Source organism: Canis aureus, chromosome 10, assembly GCF_053574225.1.
Source record: "Canis aureus isolate CA01 chromosome 10, VMU_Caureus_v.1.0, whole genome shotgun sequence".
In the NCBI taxonomy this organism is placed as follows: Eukaryota; Metazoa; Chordata; class Mammalia; order Carnivora; family Canidae; genus Canis; species Canis aureus.
In genome coordinates, this window is record NC_135620.1 from 11,611,323 (window position 1) to 11,630,715 (window position 19,393).

The 19,393-nt window shown below is 37.8% G+C and overlaps 2 protein-coding genes across 6 annotated transcripts in view; both read left to right on the top strand.

The window, feature by feature from the left end:
* The window catches only part of LOC144321974 (uncharacterized), a 215,455-nt gene that overhangs the window by 95,807 nt on the left and 100,255 nt on the right, over positions 1-19,393 (top strand). Inside the window, exons 1-3 of one of the 5 annotated variants that reach the window (XR_013387521.1) lie at positions 2,688-3,289; positions 4,223-4,309; positions 4,620-5,511. The exons of 3 other annotated variants lie outside the window; for them this stretch is intronic. The gene's annotated coding sequence lies outside the window, so the exon portion shown is untranslated. Of the gene's footprint in view, positions 1-2,687; positions 3,290-4,222; positions 4,310-4,619; positions 5,512-13,770; positions 13,866-19,393 lie in introns of those variants that run through there. One more of the 5 variants, XR_013387520.1, reaches the window with a different exon arrangement.
* PRR16 (proline rich 16) overlaps positions 1-19,393 on the top strand; it is a 537,790-nt gene that overhangs the window by 5,182 nt on the left and 513,215 nt on the right. The window lies entirely within an intron of this gene.

Genomic DNA, 19,393 nt, shown 5'->3' on the forward strand with positions numbered 1-19,393 from the left:
GGCTTTCAAGTTGGATAATGAGTAGAGGCTGGAAGAATGCTGAGGCACATGATGGGCAAGGCCTAGATTACCCTGTGGGTTGTAACTGGAGGAGAAAACCCTCATGTGGAATTTTAAGGGTGATACAACATGACTGCAGAAACTATGCTTGAAGACTCATAGATCCTGGAGGAGGTGAGGCTTGTCACACTACAAAGGGGGCCAAATAGGAAGAGTGCCAAGAGAGTGAGGACCATGGACAAGTGCCTTTACTGGAGATCTGAGAGGAGCATACAAGAAAAAGGCATGAGGGAATTTCATATGTGTATTTGAATGTCACTCAGTCATGGTTGGGGGAGCTCAGGAAGAGAAACGGGGCAGAGACCAGCCCGATCACACTGATGCATCTCATCACCTGCTTAGAGGGAAGTTGAGGGATCCCTGGGTGGTGCAGCGGTTTGGCGCCTGCCTTTGGCCCAGGGCGCGATCCTGGAGACCCGGGATCGAATCCCATGTCGGGCTCCCGGTGCATGGAGCCTGCATCTCCCTCTGCCTGTGTCTCTGCTTCTCTCTCTCTCTCTGTGACTATCATAAATAAATAAGAATTAAAAAAAAATAAAAAAAAATAGAGGGAAGTTGAGGCATCAAGTAAATAGGAAGTTTGAAAGATTTACATTATACATTGAAGTGACAGTGGGTAGGAATAAAGGTGTTAAAGGTAATTCTGGTTAGGGGGAAATACCATGATGTTGGAGGCAGAGATAGGAATGATTCATTTAAAAGTCAAGCAACACCAAGCACTGCCAACCATCACTGGAAGTTAGGGCAAGGGCATGGAACAGTTTTTCCCTTAGAACCCACAAAAGGAAATAACTCCACTGATTTTTGGATTTTTGGCATGCAGAGCTATGAGACAATACATTTCTATTCTAAGACACCCAATTTTTGGTAATTTGTTATGGCAGCTGTAGGATGCTAACATATACACCTTTCCACTTCCAGAAGATAAAAGAACTCTGTAATAACACAGTATTATAAAAAACATTCTAGTATATTTCAGCAAAAATGTTGCTATCAGTCAATATGAATCTCCTGTTATTTACTTAGGTACAGAGTAACATGATCTTACACTTGTAATTTTGTATTTTAAACCCTAGAGAAGTTAATATAATTATATTTAATTTTAAGGTAAATTATAATTTATTTTAAAAATCCAGTGTTCCTAGGTAGCACATTCATAATGAAATATAACCAGATAATAAAATTTGGAGGGGAGGGTAGATTATGCATAGTTTTCCCTTAGTGACAGGGCTAAGAATAAATACTTCTGGAACCTAAGTTGATATGTATCATAAAGTCCAGTTGTTAACAAATCATAGAAAATTATTCCAGATGCATATATAGGAGAATAATAGAAAAACAAAATAATTTTATAATAATGAGGCTACTGTAAGTAATTCATAATTTGAAAAAGTCAAAATGGTATCAATGGTGGGACATAATTAATTCGAGATAATATCGATGACTGGAAGAAAAGTCTTCCCCCCAAATTGTATGAATTCCAACTAAATGCATGTGTGGATTTACCCGGTAGGATTTAAGCATCTTATCTAAGTGCTAAAACTTAGTAGGGCTTCTTAGAATATTGAGCTGGAAAGAGCAATCAAATATATTAATATGCTTCTGAATATTAACATTTCTTAACTTTTAATAATTTACTTAAAGGATTTCTGGTAGTAGCCTTTATTTTTTTAAATTTTATTTATCCATGAGAGACACAGAGAGGCAGCAACGTAGGCAGAGGGAGAAGGCGGCTCCCTGCGGGGAGTCTGATGCAGACTTGGTCCCAGGACCCCAGGATCATGACCTGAGCTGAAGGCAGATGCTCAACCACTGAGCCACGCAAGCACCCTTGGTAGTAGCCTTTAATCTGATGTAAAAATGAAAGTCATGAAATTGAATATGATTCACCCCCCCCCCCCCGAACGATTTGCTGGTGTGATGCTTATAAAGAAATTCTTTGTAGCATAAAGGCTATCCTCGGAAACCTTCTAAAATGGCTACTCCAATTTCCATTATTGGCTTTGAGGATCATGCCTGAGGATAGTGGTATTGAGTTTCCCTGTTTCTCATCTAATATCTCTGTGAGAAGGTCAGATATTATTTAAAAGCATTTGGAAAATTACTGATGGGAGCTGTGGAACCTCTTCTGGAATGTTTTGGGTATTATTGGTGCTTCTAGTTATTTTAGTTGTATTAATAGTGTAGTTGAAAAACCCTGAGCGTATGAATCCTCTCTGTGCCGATTAATGCTGTATGACTTTAGGTAAGCAGTTTAATTGCCTTACTTTAGTACAGTTCCTCTGGGCAACAAAGAATAAAGAGAGAAATTAATGTGTAGGGTGTTGTGGTTCTTTGTGTGACTGCTTGAGTTTGAGGTAGGCAAGTGAGAGTCAAATGCTTCTTAGTATACAAGTGTGGGAAGGCGGGCACAGAGTGGAAACCTTGTTGCTCAATTTGTTGCTCAAGTGAAAGGTCAAACCCTGGTAATGTATTATTTTCCACAATGAGCTAAGACTCTGTGGTCTCTGAAAAGTTTTTTGTAAATATGTTAAACTTTTCCCCAACTGTGATAGTCTGAACTGGGGCAGTAGGTCTTTTATTCACCTCTCCTCCATGGGAAAGTTTCTCACCCCCTTCTGAACTTGTGAATAGGGTCAGAAAATAAACAGTGTGCAACTCTTTGAAGTAAGAGAACTGCTCACATTTTTACTGGAAGGATTGGAGTTTTCCCGGGAAGCTACTGTAATTCTCAGGTGAGAAACTGGTAGGGGTGAGGAAGGAGGCCAACCTGAGAGGTCATGAATAAAACTCCATCTGAGGAGACTCTCTTATGGAGATAAAAATGTGTCCACACTGTTTTCCCTACAGAGAGGAAGAGCTAAGTGAACTGGATTTTCTTTTTCTCTTGGTTAGCTTGCATTTTTTCTTCCCATCTGAGGTTACCTTGCCTTACTTTAAAAAAATGTCCCAATATAACTGACAAATAGTATAGTTGATCCTCAGGCTGTTAATTATATTGGTCCAGTGATGATTCATAAGTCCCAGGGAGAATGTTCCATGTCATCTGTTCTAAGCTCTATCAGACAATGGGGGTACCTAATAGCATCAGTGAACCCTTTCTCAGAAAGTACCAGAGAGGACTTCAGCTCAAGACCCAATGAAGCTCAGCTTCTAAACTACCCTGTTAATGAAACCCTCACACTCTTGTAAGAGGAGAAAATAGAGGCCTCCACCGCAGTGCCCCCAGGTGACTTGATGGTTACAGATGATATAATTAAGGCACCTGCTATAAACTCAGCATATTGTAGGTACTCTTGATGATAATGATGGTGATTATGGGGATGATAACTATGGTTATAAAATGATCTCCATCCCAATGAGTCTGTTTTTTGAACTGATTGGCTCCAAATGGAAAACTCTGGAGGAGAACACATACCAGTTTTCTTTGCTTAGAGAATAACATAGCTCCCCTGTGTCTAGGAAGTTAATAAAAATAAATTTAATATTAATTATGATGAAGATGATAGGATTAATTCTAATAACCAGTGACTACCATGCAGAAGAATGTCGCCATAACAGGAAGTAGGATAAAGGGGAAATTCCCAGAAAGCCCATATCCCAAATAACATGTCACATTGATGATTCAACTGCACTTTTATTTGTTTGGCTGCAGTATAATTCACATGCACCCTTGAGAACTTAATAGAGTTTTAGCAAAGTTTCTGTTGCTGAAAAAGGAAGTGATTAAAACATAAAATAGTTTCCATGTTCTGTTAAACAGAGATGTGCATAAAACATGTCATCCAGAGAAAAGCAGAAAGATTTTAAATATTTCACACATGAAATTTATTGTAATATGAGCTAAACTTATGAGTAATTTAGAAAATATTTTCTGAAAATATTCTTTCAAAGAGATTTCCTATTTCTAAGCCTTGCTCATAAAATGTAAGCCTTTGTGTCTCTTTTCACTATGAACTGTTTTTTCTCTCCCTTCCTCCTTTTCTTTCTTTTCTTTCTTTTCTTTCTTTTCCTTCTTTCCCTTCCTTCCTTCCTTCCTTCCTTCCATCCATCCATCCATCCATCCATCCATCTAAATATATTCTAATTGTTTCAGGATTTTGACCAAATCTTGCTTTATAGCTAAGGATAGTGGGTAATAATTCTTTCCATGTTTTAAAAGGAAACACAGTAACATATGAAAGTCTTATTAGAGTACCATCACCATCTCTGAGATCATGGCCACATCATCTATCTCCAGCCTACAGAGGTAAAGGCCAGACAGTGGCTAAATAGGAAGATCCTTCAGTGGGAATTTGTGCCATAAGTGCTACAGTATTTTCTGTTCTGTTGTTTGGGTGGGTATGGGGAAAGGAGCTGAATCTTCTCAAGCAAAAAATAAGACTGGCCGAAGAACCCATTGGTGAGATGGCATTTCTTAACTTTCTAGATGGCATCTCTTATTTTATAGCTGGGTGGTACCAAAATGTATGCACATATAGGACTGTTCTTACCTGCTACTGTAGGAGGATAGGAAGCAATTATTGGAAAATTAGACATGTACCCCTTACATTTTGTAGGTTAAAGAAAAGGCTGTATTTCATCTGGAGAAACCTGAAGGAAGTGGTTGACTGGAACCACCTCTGATTTGAAGCCAGAAGAACATTCACCTTTAGAACAAGCTTCATTCATTAGAGGAGAAGGGATATATGCCTTCTAAGGGGCTGAATGAATGCATAAAACATAGCCAGACTATAACCAGCTTAAAAGGACTTTAACCAAGAGGAATGTCTCTTGGTGTGATGGGATCCCAGGAGAAAGAGAGTATAAGGTTTCCTTTTGGAAGTAAGGAGTTATGGGCATGGTAAGCAATCAGATGGTGAATATATAGCCTGCATCAGGCAAAGGTACAGTGGGGGCTTCTCAGTAGGGAATCTCAGATATTCTCCCCTGTGTGTCCCACGAGGAAGCACATTTGGGCAATTGCCTTGCAGAGGGCTGACAATCATATTGTAAAAGCACAGGTCAGAGTTTTCCTCTTTCCTCTAACTCTATTATCCCTTATCCTGGAGAAGCCGGAAGCAGCAAGTCTTAGTGGTACATTTGGACCAAGAGAAGAGAGAGAACAGGACACATACCTCTTCTCTAATACAGATCCCCAGACTTGTGTCCAGTCTGAGGATGAGAGAACATTGTATTGGGTATGAGATGGAAATACTGCATTAGATTGCCCTGGATTCTTACCACCTGGAAGTGAGTTCTATTTACCTAAAAGTAACCAGAAGGCTGTGGCATCTACTGAAATGATACCAAAGAACAAGGCAAAGTGAGTGACCAGGAAAAATAGGCCATTTTCTGCTTATATCTTACTAAATTTGGCCTATTTAATAGGCCAATTATGTATTCCATATATCATTTTTAACAAATGCTATCTCCCAGCCCTTTCTATAGGAGAACCATCCTCATTAGTAAAAGGAGTTTGAATCTTTGAGGGAGGGAGGGAGGGGGAGAGAGAGAGAGAGAGAGAATGAATCACTTTGAGAGAGACTGGACATGAATTGGCCCAACACTGTTTTCTAAATAAGTAACTAAAACCGAGACTCAATTAGACAACTTTGGCGTAGGAGCAGACCTGTCAGACCATCAAACAGAGCTAATAATTTTCTATCTGATTATATCAAGAGCAGAGAAGCTAAATTACTTGCTTAATGCCACACAAGGAGGTATAAAGCCCATCTTGATATTAATATTCCTGACTCCTGGGTAAGTTTTGACTTAACACAGGGGTAAGGGCAGCCCCGGTGGCACAGCGGTTTGGTGCTGCCTGCAGCCCAGGGCGTGATCCTGGAGACCCTGGATCGAGTTCCACGTCAGGCTCTCTGCATGGAGCCTGCTTCTCCCTCTGCCTGTGTCTCTGCCTCTCTCTCTCTCTCTCTCTCTCTCTTTCTGCATCTCTATGAATAAATAAATAAAATCTTAAAAAAAAAACACAGGGGTAAATGGTTTACTTGTGATATTCCAGGAGAGACCTAATAAGTATCTTTTTTTTCTGATTATTTGTTCTGGGCTTTGGCCCCTTTTAGGTCATTACACCTTCCTGTGAATTGAAGACAAGATATGAGCTCTGAGTGATGTCTTTGTAATCGATGGACCTGGTATAAATTCATTTAGATTTTCTTTACATGCTCCCAGATCCAATCACATGTATCCTTAGTCTTCTTGGTTACACAGAGTAGCATAAAAATTAGGGAAAGAGAAAAAAAGAGAATGTTTTGGGATAATTTCCACATGATATTTTCCATTTTACTAAAAGGAAATTCGTAGAGGGTTTGGAAACATTCAGTCTCTTTCTTGTCTGAGTCCAATAGAAACAAATATTGATTTCTCACACTGAATTCATTTCAAGAAGAGAATACTGAACCCAAATATTTTTAATTCCTAGTCTAAACTAATTATACAGTGGATTTATGCATATTTTTCAACTTGTGGCAACTTGATTACTATAGGAAAGTAAAAGGATTTACTTTTTCTAGACCAAAAGAGTGAATTGCAAACAGATTTGACACAATCTAAGAATGGTAAATTGCTACTTTTATTTTACTATGAAGCAAATATATTCACCCTTTGGTAAATTAAAGTGAGTGACTGTAAACTGTCTTTAGCTCTTCTAATCATGAAGCTGCTTTGAAATGCATATAACAGAAAACTTGTTCATATCAGAATGAATAAGAAAATTTATTGGCTTCATGAATTTAACTTAAGAGGTCTTCAGGTTGGTGGATTCAGTGACTTAATGATGTAGCTAAGTACTAAGTTTCTTTCTTTCTATATTTACTTTAATTCTCTGCTTTTGCCTAGCTTGGGTCATGTTCTGAATACTGCTCTTTGTTCTTAGTCTATTCTCCCATAGTCTCTAAATAACAAAAATATGCTTTTGTTTAGGGCTACAGTGCACTTGTATTAAAAGTTACATTCCCCCTTGTAGATAATTATAGTTATGTGATTAAGTTTTTGCCAAGCACAAGAGATATGTGAAGCTTCAAAGCGAAATATCTATGGAGAGTGATCTTTCACTGTTTCTAAGTCCTGTCAATATGGTGTAATACTTGGGACTCCCAGGAATGATCTTTAACAGAAAGGATTTTGAACCCTTATTTTCTCAGTCTCCTTCTTTCTGGTTCAAATAAAATTTTAATGAATGGAAATAAGGACACAGACTGGATCTCTGAAGACTTTATAGAATGGCCATGCTATGCCTGGTTGGTTTTTCTCTAGGATTTTTTTTTTTTTTTAAGTTGACAATTGACACTAATCACAACCGATAAAAATACCATGTTTTGGTGGTTTTGACCCTTATTTTGAATCAATCAGTGTCAAGGGAGCTGGAATTAGCATGGCTAGTTTAAGCCAGTAGTTCTCAACATGGGTTGCAGTTTAGAGTCATCTGGGGAGTTTTAAAAGCCTGGGCTCTACCTCAAACCAATTAAATGAGAATGTCTGGATCAAACCCAGACATTATATTTTTTAAAAGCTCCACAGGTGACTCCAGTGTGCAACTGACTCGCTTAGACTATTCAGAGTTACCTTTGGAAGGTCAGTCCTCAAACCACATTGCTGCTGCACAAATGGAGAGTGGAGCTGGATGTTCCAGAGTCAACTCCAACATGCACTGCACGCTAGTCTCTCAAAAATGTTACAGATCAGTAAGGATGAGACAGTTGAAAATAATTATATATAGAAAACTAAGAGGGTTGGCCATTATGTTGCCCTTATTCTGTTATAAGCAATCAGAAAACTCTAGGAGGACAAAGGAAAACAGTTTTGGTCTTCTATAATGCCAATATTTTATTATCGCCCTTTCTATTGATAAAGCTAGAAGCTATTTTGCTTCATGCCAACACTACAACCTGAGGGGTGTACAATTTCTCTTGCTTTGATTGATCTCATGCTATATAAGAGTCTTTGTTCAATTTTTCTGTAAAATGCATTCTTGGCAACTGTTATGGCATAAAGAGCAAAACATTCTCAGTTTACCACGAACTCTGAGACAGCCTCTAGGAATTCTAGAGAATTACTCTGTAAATTTAGGGACATAAATACCATTTCCAGGTTTACCAGGTGGTGCATAAGAATAGCAAAAACAATGGAAGATAAGTAACTTTTTATTGTTTTGTTTGTATAGAATGACAGTCAATAAATAGAAACTCTGATATCAGAATGTGGGAAAATGTATAAACTACACACAAAGGCACATTGTGAAAGGAAAAAATGGCATGGCAGCATTTCAAGCTGAAAGACATTTTCACAATGCATCATTGGGGTAAAGATAAAAATCTCGAGTTGCTTTGATGGAAGTGGTAATCCTTTAAAAGAGAACACTATAATTAGGCTGGTTTCAGAAGCTGCTTCTCATATATATATTGGCTGTGAATACGATTTTATCTCTTAATTTGGACTGTGATTATGATCTTAGTTTGCTGGTACCCAGGGGTTTCCTGAGAATTACAGTCCATTCTCATTATTCATGGATTCCATGTTGGAAATTCACCCTGCCTGCTAGAACTTACTGTAGCCCCCAAATCCATATACATGGTGCTTTCACTGTCGTTCATGAACAAACACAGGGGAGCAAAAAAATTGGAGTTTCTTAATATACATCCTAGTTGGGGCCAAATAATACTGATTATTCATTTTTCATACCTTAATCAAGAGCCCTTTTCAAGGTGTATTTAGTGCCATACTTTTTACATGTTTGTGGTTTTTTAATTTTTTAATTTAATTTTATTTTTTTTAAGATTTTATTTATTTATTAGAGAGAGAGAGAGAGAGAGAGAGAGAGAGAGGCGCGCAGAGACACAGGCAGAGGGAGAAGCAGGCTTCATGCAGGCAGCCCGATGTGGAACTTGATCCGGGGTCTCCAGGATCAGGCCCTGGGCTGAAGGTGGCACTAAACCGCTGAGCCACAGGGGCTGCCCTATTTGTGCTTTTTTTTTTTTTTTTTTATTATTTATTCAAAAGAAACACAGAGAGAGACATGGCAAGAGGAAGAAGCAGCCTCCCTGCTGAGCAAGGAGCCCCACCTGGGGCTCCATCCCAGGACCCCAGGATTACCACCAGAGCCAGAGGCAGATACTCAACCAGTGAGCCACCCAGTGCCCCATGTTTGTGCTTTTTGTTGGTAACTTAGCTGTTTAATGGCTCCCAGGCATATCGTCCAAATGCTGTTTGATGCTTTTATTAGCAAGAAGGCTCTTTTTTTTTTTTTTAATTTTTTTTTTTATTGGTGTTCAATTTACTAACATACAGAATAACACCCAGTGCCCGTCACCCATTCACTCCCACCCCCCGCCCTCCTCCCCTTCTACCACCCCTAGTTCGTTTCCCAGAGTTAGCAGTCTTTACGTTCTGTCTCCCTTTCTGATATTTCCCACACATTTCTTCTACCTTCAGCAAGAAGGCTCTTATGTTGACCTTTTATACTCACGGCCCCACCCCTTGGCAACTATTAATCTGTTCTCTCCATTTCTGTAATTATGTCATTTCCAGAATGGTTCCTGTTTAAAAATGTATGTAATTTATTTATATAATAATAAACTTATAAATTTATATAACTGTAAATATGTAACATATTTAAATATTCATTTTTAATATATTTAAACATATATATATACACACACACATATATATATTTTATAGGCAGTTTATTTGTTGAAGTGTTGCCTGTGGGCTGGACCAATGTTTATATTCAACATCACTTGTCCTGCCAATACCACTCAAGCAGAAGTGGGGCCCTGCCTTGTTTCAGATGGGTGGGATGGAAGGCCATATCCCCACTTAGCCTTACTCACACTCTCTGGGTGAAAGCAGCCAGAGGACTTGCACAGACTTGTTGCCTCTGATTTAAGGTGGGAAGTCAACTCCCTGTTAAGCCTCAGGGACCTCAAAGAGGAAGGTGGAGTGCTTACTCTCACCACTCCCCAACATCTCATTAGAGAAAGAGACAGAGAAAGTGATTTTTCTTCTGTTGGTGTTTGGCTGGACAAGGATTACCAAAATGGCCATCTCTTCTTGCATCCTCTTTTCCTGAGTCTTTTGGAGTATTTTTCTGTCTCCTTTGGTGGTTCCTGACTGGAAACTTCTATAGTGCCTTGTCTGAAACATACAGGAAGCATTCAGGAAGTCCAGAGAACTCATCAAGTCTTGTTCTGGAAATCCTTAAGTCCCTAGGCAGTCCACATTCTTCTTTCCACATTTCAGACACTTCCTATATTTGTTGTGCTTTGGTCCAAGGTATTTTAGTAGAAGAAAGAAGAGATAAGAAGAATGGATTAAAATAGTGTATCCAGAGCCTCTGGATAATGTTTTAAAAAATGGAAATGAGTTTGGGAGGAAGGGAGGCTCTCATTGGAAAAAAAACCAAGCCTACCAAAAAATTACAGAGGTTGGAAAAATTCTGTCTTTTTAGTTGACTGTGTTAACACATTATCTGGTAACTATGTTTTGTTTTTCTGTTGTTTTTCAACTTTCATCCTGCTTGTTAGGTTTCTGACTTACAGACTGACTTTATTAGACCCTGTAAAACAATAAGTATTTTTTAATATTTTGCCTGGCAATCAGATGGTAAATTATATTGAGGCAAAGTTAGGATCTTAGATTTTTTTCTCCTCTGATCTCTAAGTGCTGTAGTGCTGTACTGTAAAAACGAGAAAAAAAAACTAGTATTATCATTTGCTTTTGGTTAGTATTGTAGCTTCAGAACTAATACAATAGCCAGGAAGTCCCAGAAACCTGAGCTTTGCTGGATTTTCATGTGCTCACAGCCATGGTTTTATTTTTTAAAAATTAAGTAGTGCAGCCTGGGTGGCTCAGCGGTTTAGCGCCACTTTCAGCCCAGGGTGTGATCATGGAGACCCGAGATCAAGTCCCACGTTGGGTTTCCTGCATGGAGTCTGCTTCTCCTTCTGCCTGTGTCTCTGTGCCTCTCTCGATCTCTCTGTCTCTGTCTCTGTCTCTCTCTCTCTCTGTGTCTCTCATGAATAAATAAATGAAATCTTTAAAAAAATCAAGTAAATTAGACTTTATAGACATATCCAAATGTCACATTTTTAGCTTATAATATATTGTTAATACAGAGCAGAGACTTAGAACCTCATCTCCAGTGTACTAAACATACATTACCTAGTCCTATACTTAATGTAATGAAAACTAATATATCCCTAAGGAAGTAAGGTGTCTGAAAGAAAGTCTCAAAATCTGTAATAATTAAGCAAAACTCATAATCCAGTTATTTAATCAGTGTTTTGTTTTTGCTTTTGCTGATTTTTGTTTTTAATTTGAATTACATGTTTTGGAAACCCAGAATATGTACTATGACACATTTTAAAACTTCCAAAGAAGATAAAGAAAATTCAGATAATTATGGTTCTGGCTAATCCTGGACTTAACTTTTCTTAGATATGCACCATATAGCATTGTATCCCATATACTGAGTCCTTTAGAGAGTGACGTTTGAAAAGTTAATGAGAACTAATCTAGTCTCTTAAGGGAAGGGAGCTTCGAACAAGTTGAAATAGGAGAAGACACCTTCACCCATCTAGGAAAACAAATGAGAGCCCAAATATAAAGTCAGGTGCAGTGGGAAGAGTGGATCCAGCGGTGGGGGTGGTGGGATAAGGACGAAAACGAAATGAAACAAAACTGTGACTCTAGTCTATTTGGGTTTGAGGGAGTGGTGTGCAAAGATAAATTTAAATCCCTTATTTAATTGAGAGTTGGAAATACCAATCTGGATATCAGAGGAAGGGATAGAGAGGTCTCTGAGGATTTGTTGCTTTGAAAGCCCAGGAGCTTCCTTGGTGTAATCTGAAAGCGGCTGCTTTATCCTGAGGCCAGGGAGAGACAGGACAAAGAGGCAGACCACTCCAGATTGGCAGCCGGCAGGTTTAAGCAGCAAGGGAACATATTTACAAGGCTTGTCCGAGCCTACCTCAACTCAAGATGAGTGCATTTGCGCCTGTGCCACCAGATTTTTACAAGCTTATATAGAGTCCTTAACTGAGTTCAGTCACGTACACCATTCAGATGGTCTCATCATCACTTTACTACCTGGAGGCTGTGTCTTTGGGGCAGCATCGAGGAGTAGGGAAAGCAAGCAGAATGCCTATTCCAAAGACAGGGGAGGGAGTAAGGAGCCTTGCGTTGGCCAGGTCCAGGTTTTAGGTCATGTCTTCTTCATGACCTCCCCCAATAAGTGTGGGAAGTTACTGACATACAGATGATATGTTAAATTTGAGACTTAAATTATAAGGTATGTGCTGTAGATTTAATTACATCCCCTCAGAACTCGTATGTGGAGGGCCCCCAATGGGCCTGTATTTGGAGATAGGGTCTTTAAAGAAGTAATAAAGGTTAAATGAAGTAATGAGGGTGGGTTCCTGATCCACTAGCATTAGTGTCCTTATAAGAAAAGTTACTAGAGAACTCCCTTTCCTGTTCTTCCTCTCGTTCTGCACATGCTCCCAGTCCAAAGGCTATGTGAAGACATAGTAAGAATGCAGCCATGTGGGCTGATTCAGTCAGTTAGGCATTTACCTTTGGCTCAGGTTATAATCTCAGGGTCCAGGGAGGGAGTTCCATATTGGGCTCCTTGCTCAGCAGAGAGTCTGCTTCTCCCTCTGTCACCCTGTTCATGCTTTCTCTCTTTTAGATAAGTAAATAAAATCTTAAAAAAATGCAACCATTGGCCAGCCAGGAGGAGAGCCCTCACCAGAAACTGAATATCCAGAATCATTATCTTAGACTTCCAGCCTCCAGAACATTGAGAAATAAGTGCCTGTTGTTTATTTCATATAGTCTGTGGTATTTTGTTATGGTAGCCCAAGCTGACCAACCTAGCATGTGAATGGAAAAAATTTCCCAGAGAAAGTAGGAGTCATGAGAACAGCTTAATAGCTAGTCAGTGGTCTTAGAAGGTGTAAATTTACCATCTTAACATATGTTCTGATTGAGATAATTAAAGTTATCAATTGGGATCTATCTGAATTAGTGAGGAGATAATGATGCTTGCAGGAACAAACAACACATTTAAAAAAAAAATCTACAGATTTCCTAAATACCAGATTACCAGATAGAAAATGCAGTGGGTGGGGGTGTGTGGGTGGCTCAGTCAGTTAAGCGACTGCCTTCAGCTCAGATCATGTTCCCAAGGTCCTGGGATCAAGCCCTATGTCAGGTTCCCCGCTCCTGGAGAGCCTGCTTCTCTCTCTCCTCCCCACTCATGCTGCCTGCCCCTCTCTCTCTCTCTCTCTCTCTCTCTCTCTCTCTCTCAGATAAATAAATAAATAAATAAATAAATAAAAATGTTTTTTAAAAATGCAATGGATGAAGAATCACATATACAGTAACAAGAAATCATAAAACATATTACATAAATAGTAATTGTCAGTATATAATAAGGCAAATTATAAAACCTCACAAAAGCCATAAAAGAGCACCTAAATAAATGGTCTGTTTTCTTTAGTAGAAGCAGTGAATACTGTAATGCTGCTAATTGTTTAACAATCAATACAATTACTGTACTTATGACCAAAATGTGTATCGTCTGGGTATTGATTCACAGATGTGACAGTCATAAAATAACAATAGCTCAGAATATTTAGGAAACAAGACCAATGAAAGGTCTTGGCTTCTCAGATACTGAAATCATTATCCTCATTATCATCTTCTGTGAAGTTGGAAACAGGATGGTGCTCAGCCATGAAAAAAATGAAGAAACCCTACCATTTGCAAAAACATGGGTGGAACTTGAAGGAATTATGCTAAATGAGGTAAGTCAGAGAAAGAAATATATGATCTCACATATATGTGAAATAAATATACATATATGGAATCTAAACCACACAAAACAAATAAAACTCAAAGACAAGACATTCAACTGTGGTTACCAGAGGTGGAGGGGTGGGGAGAGGGAGAAATGGAGGATGGTGGTCAAATGGTACAAACTTGCAGTTATGAGATAAATAAGCCCTAGAGCTGTAATGTACAACTTGGTGACTGACTATAGCTGACACTGGTGTTCAATACATAGGAAAGTTCTCACAGTAAATCCTAGTTTTCTACATAAGGAGAACTACTTTTTTCCTCTTATTTAAAAACTTTTCTTTTTACTGTATCTCTATGAGAAGATGGATGTTAGCTGAACCCATTGTAATGCATATGAAGTCAAATTGTTGTGCGATAGCACTTTATACAGTGATAGTTTTTTAGTAAAACTGAAAAAATGTTATAGTTGTACTGCATCGACCAGGTTAGTTATTAGCACAACAAAAATATTATGTCCAATCACATACCAAAGTAAATTCCAGATACAGCAATGATTTTAACTGAGGAAAAAGGAATGTGTGAAATCATTTAAGGAAGGGGAAAAATCTGTATCTCGGTGTGAAAGGAGAGCCTTATGTACATGGCATGAAAGTTAAGAACCACAAAAGAAAGTACTGATTTGATTATTTAAATATTCCAAATTTTTATGATTAATAGAATAAAGCTACAGGTAAACCCAAAGTGAAAGTGAAAAAACACAAAACAAATTCAATCTGTCTTAGGACAATATGGCAGCATTCAGTAAGACAAATGATTAAAATTCCAATAGAAAAGTAAGACTAAACATGTAGAAAGACGTTTTAAAAATATGAATATTAAATGTAAAAAGAATAAAATACTCCAGTAAGATTCCAAAACTATATATTAAAACAATAATTAAGTATATCTTGTATGTAATAAATTAACGGTGATCTAAAAGAAGAAAACATCAGAATTGGAGAGAATAAGAATTATAATGGACTATGAAAGAAAAGTAGATATCTGAAACTTATCTCTAGACCAATTTGAAAATAGAATAGATCCTGAAGTCTATGTATATTCCTGTCATTTTAGTCTGAAGAAATCCTTGAGTATATACCAACTGCTGTATACGGGCATGTGTTTTTAAGAATAACTTAAAAACAACCTAAATATTTAGCAATATTAGGGCTACTGAATAAATTCATGTAATAAAATAATACCCATTCATTAGAATAAAGTTATTTAAACTCAGTTAACTAAAGTACTGTTGGCTATACTTATTAATTTGGAAATATGTTCATGTTATATGTAAATAGGTTATAAAATTATACATAGAGGAATAAACCTTTATTTTTTTACTTTATTGTATTTTTATTTTATTTTATTTATTTTAATAATTTATTTTTTATTGGTGTTCAATTTGCCAACATACGAATAACACCCAGTGCTCATTCTGTCAAGTACCCACCTCAGTGCCTGCCACTCAGTCAGCCCCCCCCCCCCGCCCTCCTCCCCTTCTACCACCCCTAGTTTGTTTCCCAGAGTTAGGAGTCTTCCATGTTCTGTCTCCCTTTCTGATATTTCCTACTTATTTTTCCTCCTTTCCCCTTTATTCCCTTTCACCATTATTTATATTCCCCAAATAAGACCATACATTCTGTATATATGTACAGAAGAAAAGTCCAGAGTGTACATATCAAGTCAATAATGTTGATCTCTGTGTCGTGAATTTTTCCCCTGTGCACATACATTTTCTGACTTGAAAAAGAAACCTAAAGAACATAGGTATCTTCTGGAATAATATTTTATTATTTTATGATTTTTTAAAAATATTTTATTTATTTGAGCACACGAGAGAGAAGATGAGCGTGGTGAGGGGCAGAGGGAGAAGCAGATTTCTCTCTAATCAGGGAGCCTCACTGGGTCTCCATCGATCCCAGGACTCCAGGATCATGACTTAAGCCAAAGGCAGACACTTAACCAACTCAGTCATGAGGGGCCCCTGGAACAATATTTCATTTAGAAAAATAAGAATTCCTAGTCACCTAATAAGAGTAAAAGTAGAGAATGGAAACAAAAACAGAGATTTATGTAGAAAACAAGAAATAGAGATGATATTAGAAAAGAAAAAAGAGACTTTATTGAATAATCAACGGTGGTGGTAGAATGAGTGTCCATTACTTCTTGATTTACAGAGCACTTAGGATATTCCCAGTCCTCTTCTAGATGCAGAAAGTAAAGAAGTGAAGACATACAAGTTTTTACATTGACAGAACTTAGAGTGTAGGAGGAAGGGACAGAATGATGGATAGAATATAATTTCCAGTACTTGCTTAAAATAGTGTGGTGGCATTGGTGATGGAGGGGAATGGATGAATTTAAAACATATTTTGGATGACAACTCGCAGGTCTTGCTGACAGGTTGAAGATGGGGAAAAGGGAAAGGGAATTATCAAGGAATATTCAGGTTTTTGGCTGCTGTCAACTAGAGACAGATATCAAAAGTTAAATTTTGGTTGTGCTAAATATGGAATGGTGATTACATCTTTGAACATGTCAGGTAAGATTGCTGGATAAATATGTTTGAAGCTTAACTGATGAATTAATGCTGGAGATAGAAATTTGGAAGATCATAAAAATAAATATGGGTCTTAAAGCCAAGAGGTTAAATAAGATGACTTAAGGGGAGGATATAGCAAGCTAAGGGCTGAACCCTGGACCCCTCAAATGTAGGGAATGTTTGGAGAAGAAAAAAAGCTGTCAAGATGGCTAAAGAATATAAAGAAGAAAAAAGAACACAGGATAGTAGAGTGTTACAAAAGCCATGAAACAACAGGTTTCTTACGAATAAAGCATATTCTATCAGCCTAAATATTGTTGATAAAACAGAAAAATGTCCAGTGGATTTGGCCACACTTAAGTCACCAAGAGTTTAGTGAAGATTGGTTTCAGTATGTGATGGGGGTAAGAAGCCAGATTGGAAAGGATCAGAGTCATTCAGCAGGTGTGGGTAAGGATTTTGTGAAAAGGAAGAGAGAAGTGTAGTATCTGGAAGGGGTAGTCTATTAAGACAGACTTTTTTTTTTTTTTTATTGAGACAGGAAAAAGTATGATGGGTTTCTATGTGGTTTAGGACAACCCAGTAGAGATGAAGTGAGTGAGAACCTTCTAGAGAGAGGTAGTAACTAAGAAGGAAAGCCCTTTTGAAAGGGTGGGAAAGGATGGGCTCAGAGCACATGTTTGGGAATTAACATTTTTAGATGAAGGGTGTCATTGTCCACTGTAACAGCACAAAGGCAGAGAATATGACTGTAAAGGCCGGCAGGTGTATAGATTTAGTCATGGGACAGGGTAGAAATTCTTGTTTTATCCTATGAAATTAAAAAATACTTAGCAACTAAAAACTGGAGTTGGTTATAAAGTTCATTTGCAAATTGATAAAAAGCTGCAGAATATTAAACTGTGAGGATAGAAAGGAATACTTTCTAGGGACATGTAATGGGATTTTCAAGCAGAACAGTGTGTCCATTTGAGGCATGAAAACATAAATAGGAAAATAAGCCCGTTGGCCTAATTGTGTCATTTTTTTCTTTTCTTTCTTTCTTTCTTTCTTTCTTTCTTTCTTTCTTTCTTTCTTTCTTTCTTTTCTTTCTTTCTTTCTTTCTTTCTTTCTTTCTTTTTTCTTTCTTTTCTTTTCTTTTCTTTTCTTTTCTTTTCTTTTCTTTTCTTTTCTTTTCTTTTCTTTTCTTTCTTTTCTTTCTTTTCTTTCTTTCTTTCTTTCTTTCTTTCTTTCTTTCTTTCTTTCTTTCTTTCCTTCTTTCCTTCTTTCCTTCCTTCCTTCCTTCCTTCCTTCCTTCCTTCCTTCCTTCCTTCCTTCCTTCCTTCCTTCCTTTCTTTTTTTCTGGAATGTTATATACTCAGACATTAGAACAAAGGACCCTTCAATCAGGGTTGGGATTTGCAAGTCAGTATTACAAAGGGGGTAAGGAGTTGAAGGTGCTTGCCAGGAAATACATAAATTGAAAGCTCATTCGATCTAAGCTATACAGGTAGGGAGGGGACAATAGGTGTTGGGTGAAAAATAATGTATAAGTACCAGTATTAATGGCTTAAAGACTTTGATTAAATCAAATTATCTTTAAAGTGCTCAAATAAGCAAGTTGGGAGAAAAAAACTAAGATTGGCAGAAACTAGGGTTTCTAGCATCTGATTTGGGGAGAATGTGACTGGAAAGGGGATATTGAAAAAATATTAAGTACATCAAAGAAATGAAGAAGCAGGAATTACATAAATCATATATGTTCATGTTAAGTCCAAAGATTGTTAACAATTTGACAGTGTGGGAACTAAGATCTTTAGTGAATTAGGGGCAGTTTCCTGGAAGGCAGTGGAGATGAGGAAAAAAAAAAGAAAAATTAAAGATGAGTTGAATGGGATTGTGTTTTTGAAGAAAGAAAGAGGCAAGTGGTTCAAAACTGAATTTCTGGAACCCAAATTAGTCATCTCCAATTCTCCATAGCTCCTGTACATGTATTGCTTCTTGTCTTAGGTGATGCCAGCATTGTCCTTCCACTTGCTTGGAGTTAAACCAATGTCCTCTTAATTAACTCACTGAACTGTGTGGGAGTCCTAACATCATCTAGTTAAGTCTAAATGTCAATTCTCCCAATCCAAGTATTTGGTAAGGAACTCAAGGTTAGGTTGTCTATTTACTAAGAAGGCTTAATGTTTACAGTAAGAAAGCTTACTGTTTATCAGATGTTATTGGATCAGACCCTAATGAGAACAATTACTCAGCCTCCAGGCTGTTTGTCTCACACAACTGAGGTATCTGAGAGATACAGAATCTTATTCTAGGGGCTCTGTTAGAAGCTGAATCCTCAAGTTCCATCAAGATCATAGTTAAGAAGAAACTAAAAATGTAGAGAAATCTTTTAATCACCAATTGGGTGTTCTAGAGGACATATTGAAAACATTTGGGAGGATGGAGAGGAATGGGGTTTGGATAGAATTAGAGATGCCCTAATTTTTTCTTAAAGATTTTATTTATTTTTTCATGAGAGACACAGAGAGGCAGAAACATAGGCAGAGGGAGGAGCAGGCTCTCCGCAAGGAGCCAGATACGGTACTTCATTCCAGGACCCTGGGATCATGACCTGAGCCGAAGGCAGACACTCAACCATTGAGCCACCCAGGTGTCTCAGGGATGTCCTAATTGAGTAACGGTGAGCAAATCCGATGACTCCAGATGTCATGGGTGTTTGGAACAATGAAAGAAATAGTAATATTTACTTCAGTTCTCTCTGAAGATGGATTGATTGGAGAGTTTCTTTGAGAGAGTTTTGACAGCCCATGTAAGCTAAAATTTTCCATATTTAGTTATTCTGGTATAGAGCCACGAGAGAACAAACTTCATTACATAAAGGAAAAGGTGATTTTGCCTTTTCAGATTTCAAATTACTAGTTTCAGAATACAAACAGTGTCTTTTGTGTTTACTCATAGCCTAATGGG